At 49.5% G+C, this 6,011-nt stretch overlaps 1 non-coding gene across 1 annotated transcript; it reads left to right on the top strand.

Annotated features, from left to right (window-relative positions):
* Positions 1-5,569: 5,569 nt before the first annotated feature.
* Positions 5,570-5,767, top strand: LOC113745192 (U2 spliceosomal RNA). Its single transcript, XR_003462025.1, has one exon. It is a non-coding gene; the product is annotated as a U2 spliceosomal RNA (small nuclear RNA).
* The last annotated feature ends 244 nt before the right edge of the window (positions 5,768-6,011 follow it).

Here is a 6,011-nt window from a genome sequence, read left to right as displayed (position 1 = left end):
CGGTCGGGCGTCAAAGCTTGCATTAGTTGCTTTGCATCGGACTGTCATATTGTCACGGTCTTGTTTTTTTTTTTGTGTTGTTGTTGTTGTTTTGTTGTTGTTCGTTTTCTCGCGTCAAAAGTAAGCCTTCTAAGTTGTGGTGTTCTACTGGAATTGTAGTCTCAGGGTTTTTGCCAAGCACGCATCCGCAGCTTCCCTCGCTTCATTGTTGTCCTTTGTTGCTGGCGCCCTTGCCATTTTATATTCTTTTTTTTTTTTTCTTTCTACATATAAAACCCGGTATTATCAGAAACCCTTGTGTCTCATTTTTTTCCTTTTCGTATACGAGTACAACACCTTTCCTCGGATTATTGCTCCCTGCCAGCCCCTCCCAGGGCCCTTCCACAGTCCCCTTTTTGGTTTTGGCCAGGCGTTTTGTTTGTCCGCACCGCAATTTAGTCAGCACCGGCATTGCGCATTTCCCTGGTCCGTGGAGGAGTCAGGCAGCTCTCTCTTGTGCCTCTGCACACGTGTACACTCAGTCATCCTTACCTGGTCAGGGCCCTTTCTTTGATTACCATTGATCAAGAGGTGTTTTTGGTTTCACCCCCGGGCGACGGCTCCAGCCTTGCACTCCGGGCTCCTTTTTGCTGACCAATGACGATTATGTGACATTCCCTCAAATGTGGGACATCTCGATCTGCAAATTTCCCCATCTCGGTTCCCACGTGGCCGGGCCATCATGCGTCTTTTTTCGCGCTTCCTTGACAAGCGTTCTGCTGTTCAATCCAAAGGAAACTAGGTGCACAATCGCTCCGGCTTATTTTAGTGGGGTTTTCAGTGGTGCGGATCCCCGCTGACCCACGCCCACCCACTTAGGAGACGGCCCGGCATTTCAGTGGTGGAGTTGGCCTTATCTGCTAGAAAGGAAAGTCTTTGGACCAGGCAGCAAATTCACTTGTGACGCTGTGTTTCACATTCAAGTCTCACACTTTGTCGTTTCTTGTGGGACGCCTTCGGCCCCTTCCCCCCCTCCCCCCTTCTTTTCCGAGCATTTCAAAACAGACCCTTAGTGAAGCATCAGTGAATCTGTGGATGCCTACTAAACACGTCATCCAACACGAGGGACTCACGTGAATGGAGGGTGCGTGGCGAGGCACCTGTGACCTGCTGCCTCCTGACCCCTTTCTGGTCCGGTCTATCGCCTCTCGGCCTTTTTTGGCTAAATGATCAAGTGTCGTCCTGTTAGTTGTAGTGTTTCGTGTTTTCCCCCGTTCCCTAGGATCTGTCTTATCAGTTTATATCTGATACGTCCCTACCGGGGCGAACGTGGTTTTATTTTTATATTATACCCATTGCCTTCTTGGTTCCCGTCTTTTTTCACTTCCCCCCCCCAGCAGGAGGACCCGGAGCGGATTAGGACCGACTTTCTGCGCGCATGGCGGAGATGGTATTCAATACCGGGGACTTGCTCCGTCTATCACTCCCCCCGTCATCTCGACCCTTTTTTTTCTGGTGGGATTGCAGTCCTCGTTTGCAGTTATCTTTGGGCCACGGCTGTTTTGCACTTCCCCCCTTTGCACCCCCTCTCTATCGCCCCTGTCCGAAAAGCATAGTCACCCTGTTGGTCATCGTCTGTTCAATTCGCCGCTGTATAGCCCCCCGTCAGCCCGGGTCGCGTATTTCTACCACTAGCCGTGGGCCGTATCCTGGGTCATTATCTATATTTCTTTTGTGAAGCGCTGAACCCCTTATTTCGAAAACGGTGTCTCGTTGTCCGATTCCCCCCCAGCTTCAGTACCCCAGTGTGACCCTTTTATCCCTGGCGAACTTTAGCGCCCAGGCATGCAGTCAAACTTAGGCGGCGCTAGTTTCGGCTCGTTTGTGGACGGAGGCTTTTACATTTTATAGCAATACGCACCCGCCATCACACAGCACCTGATGTTATGTTCAATTGACAAATAAAGACAATGAGAGAGATCGCGTTTTGAGGGTTTAATGTGTTATTGTGTTATTGAGGAGATTTGTTGTGGCTATAATATGACATAGGTCTTAGGTGCTAAGCTTGTGTTTTTCTTGGGGTTTAATATGGCAGCCGGGTGATTATTGTAGGATGGGGCGACCGTTCAACAGCATTTTACTTTGAGCATGTTATTTTGTTCAACAGTTTCTGGGATGAGTCGGGTTTTTTTTTTGCTCACAACTTTCCACATTTGAAAACCGCTCGCTCCACAAGGAACCGCTTGAATCCCCAGTCAGGTGATTAATTTTGTGTATAAATAAGAAGCTAGTGTTTGTCATCGGATTAGCTCATATTGTCACCGCTTGTCTTGTTTCTTTTTGACCTGTCTTCCCTTTTCCCCCCCCTTTTGTTGTCTGTCTGTACTGTTGCTGTTGGGTTTTATCGCGGAAAGAAGCTTCTAAGCTGTTTCCCCCCTTTGTCCCGTTTTTTTTCCTGGTTCTTATGGAATTGTAGTTCCAGGGTTTGTGATAGCACTGCATTCGAACTTTGTCATGTATTCTATATAACGGGTCCTGGCTGATTTGTCACATTATTCTACCCCACCTATATTTTTTTAAAACCGGTTATTTTTTATCAAGCTGTTACAAACCCTGCCCTTCCAGTCGCATTTTGTCGTCTTTCCCTCCACGCTTCCTAGTATCCAATATCTACCCGACTTCCATTTCCCCTCTTGTACTCCGGATTGATTCCATTGCTATTCTTCATCTCATTCTTACCCCCGGGTTATCCCCCACACCCCTTTCCGTCCCTAGTCACTGGTTTTGGCAGGTCGTTGCTTTTCGTCTCTAGCATCTGCCATGTAAGCAATTGGCTATGTACGTGGATGCTGATCCTCTCTGCCTCTTTGAGCTGTACAAACTTTTCCGACTTAACTGGCATGGCGATTTCCCCTCCCCCCCCCCCCCCGATCCCACCCGACCCTTTTTTTTCTTTCCCCCTTTTGTCCCTTTTCTTTCTTCCGTACCATGATCTCAGAAGGTTGGTCACCATAGGGCTTGAGGCTTCATTAGGCTCTTTGGGCACATCCGGCTTCCTGTTTTGCTGACCTCCACCCTCTTTTCTCCCTCTCTTTGCGAATTCCCCAAATGTGGGAATCTCGACTGCACTAATTTTTCTCATCTTTTCCCCTTTTTCTTCCTTTCTTGGTTACGTGGGGACTGCCTTCTCCCTCCCTTTCGCCCTTTTTTTTCCTTTGCTCTCCCATCCCCCTCCCCCCTGTACAAGCGTTCGTTCAACCTGCGGATACATACCTAGGCGCAAAAGCTGCCCGGCTTAGTGGTGTTCAGTGGTTACGAGGACCACGCCCCCTCACGAGTCGAGACGGCCGGATTCAGTGGTGGAGTGGAGTTGGCCTTATTCTGACCTAGGAATTCTTTGGCCCAGGGCCACCAAAGTCCTTTGTTGACGATTTTTTTGTCGCTTTTCCCATTCAAAGTCCTCTCACTACTTTTCCTGTTCTTCTGGCGCCTTTCGCGCCCCCTCCCCCCCCCCCCCCCCTCCCCCCCGAGCATTTCATACAGCCATCCTTAGTAGAGCACTCACGTGTGACACGAGGATTTGACTTCCTCAACTAAACACGTCTCCCTTCACCGCTTGGGTGACCCCGTTCAGTGAGGTGTCCGGGGCGGAGCGTGATTCCGCCTGCCTCCCGACCCTGGTCGGTTATCGCTTCTCGCCTTTTGGCTAAGATCAACCCCCTGTCGTCTTGTTTCTTTTCACGTTTTATCACTCTGCTACTTGTTCCCCTTCCACCGGGGTACCGTATTTATTCCCTATGTATTTACAATTGATTTTGGAGCCAGGGAGATGGAATAGGGCCCTTGCTCTTCGTCCCACTATCACGCCCCCTTGACCGGGGCCCTTTTTTTCTTTCCCGTATTGCTCGTTATTTGTTTCTTTCGGGACCGGCCCCCCCTTGTCACCCCCTTCTCTTATCGCCTCCTTCCCTCTTGTCGAACAGAAGACAAAGTCCCTGTTTCCCCCCCGCCCCGGGTTCCTCGTCTGTTCATTTCTTTCGGTCCGGGTCGCCGGTGCTCCGTATACCCTAGCGTAGGGTCAACTGCAGCTTTTGTTACGCGCTTCCCCCCCCTTACTAAACCTTTTTTTCTCTTTCCCCTCGTAATCTTCCTTACAGCTTACCTCTCACACGCTTAGCACCAGGCTTCGCGCCAATCTAGGCGGTGCTAGTGGTGGATTTACAGGAGGCCGGTCTTTTAATTACGACATACTCGCACCAGCCACACACACAGAATTTGCCTTTGTTATTTTCTTGTTCAAATTTGACCAAATTTCTTAAGTATCAACCATGCGAGAGTGATTGTCTGGCTTCAATGGTGTATTTTGTTATTTGAGGGTATGAGTGATGTGTCTAAATTATGACACCAGGTTTAGGTGCTAAGGCTTGTTAACTCTGGCCAGAGGTGATTATGTAGGCATGAGGGACATTCAAGTTTTTTTGAGTACGTTTTTTTACTAACAGTTTCTGGATTGAGTGTTCGTTTTTTTATACCCCTTGTCTCACAATTCCTTCTCACAATTTGAAAACGCTCCTGCTCCAAGGAACGCAACACCAGGTACCCGCTTATTATTGTGTCAATTAGAAGTGAGCAGTTGCTGCATTCGGACGATCCTTGTCCCGTGTCTTGTTTTTTTTGTGTGTTGCTTTTGTTGTTGTTTATGGTCATAACAATAGTTGCCTCCGTTTCCACGTTCACGCTCTGCCATGCTGTCATGCGAATTCATCGGCGTTGAAGCACGCTATGCGAAGCTTCAGTGCCTGGGTGCCATTACCTATACTAAACCGGTTTTATCCAGTTAAAACCTGAGTCGCATTTGTCCCGTCTACGGTCTACCAAAAACGTTTTCTCCGGATTTAGATCCCTGCAGGACTACCTTGCGGCTTCACCGTCCCTGGTTTTGGCCAGGCGTGTTTTTGTCAGCACTCCAGCACAGGAGCCGCTGTGTGGCTAGGAGCCTTTTCTGACTCCTGAGCCTGTTTACAATCCTCATTTAACTGTGGCAGGGGCCGATTACCATGGATCCAGGTCAGAATGGTTCACCAGTGCGGAGGTTCAGCCTATTGTTCACTCCGGCCCTCCTTCTTGTGCGGACTCTTGCGAAATTCCCAAATTTGTGGATTATCTCCCTGATTTTCTAATTTCGTGGTAGTGGGGGACTGACGTTCGGCTGCTCTTTCCCCTGATCAAGCGTGTGTCAAAGGGAAACTCGGGCAAAAGCTGCCCGGCTTCTTTAGTGGGTTCAGTGGTGCGGAGACCACGCTCCACTTAGGAGACGGCCGGATTTTCATTGGTTGAGTCCCCTTGGTCTTATTCTGACCTCGGATAATTCTTTGGCCAAGCAGCAAATTCACTTTGTTGCCGCTGTGTTTGTTTTCAAATTCAATCTCACACTTTGTGTTCTTGTGGAGCCTTTCGGCCGAGCCTTTCAAAGCATCTTGAGAGGCACTCATGAATGAGAGCCCTAAACCCGTCATCCACCGCGGGGGACCGTGAGTGAGGGTGCCGCGGGGCGTAGGCGTGCCTGCTGGCCTCCGCCCCCCTGGTCGGTATCGTCTTCTCGGCCTTTTGGCTAAGGCTCAAGTGTAGTATCTGTTCTTTATCATGTTTATCTGATACGTCCCTACTCAGGGGGGACCTTTATAGTAATGATTTTTTTGGAGCAGGATATGGAATAGGGCGGCTTGTCGTTCCACTCAACGCATCGACCCGGTATTCAGTATTTCTGGGACATCGGTTTGCACCCCCTCTCTATCGCTGTCGAAAAGAAAGTCCCTGTGGTCCTCGTGTCACTTGCGCTCCGGGTCAGCGGGCGCGTATAACTAGCCGTGGGTCAACGAAGCTTTTGTGAAGCGCTGAACCAATTATTTCGAAAACGGGTTCGTTGCTCGAAGCTTCAGTTACAGTGACCTCTCCTGGCGAAGCGCCAGGCTGCAGTCAAATTAGGCGGGCTAGTTGGTGGACAGGAGGCTTTTAATTACGCACATATGCAC

The sequence above is a fragment of the Larimichthys crocea genome, unplaced genomic scaffold (assembly GCF_000972845.2).
Source record: "Larimichthys crocea isolate SSNF unplaced genomic scaffold, L_crocea_2.0 scaffold51172, whole genome shotgun sequence".
NCBI classification, from domain to species: domain Eukaryota; kingdom Metazoa; phylum Chordata; class Actinopteri; family Sciaenidae; genus Larimichthys; species Larimichthys crocea.
Note: the sequence above shows the minus strand (reverse complement) of the source record. Positions and strands in the feature narration are given on the sequence as shown.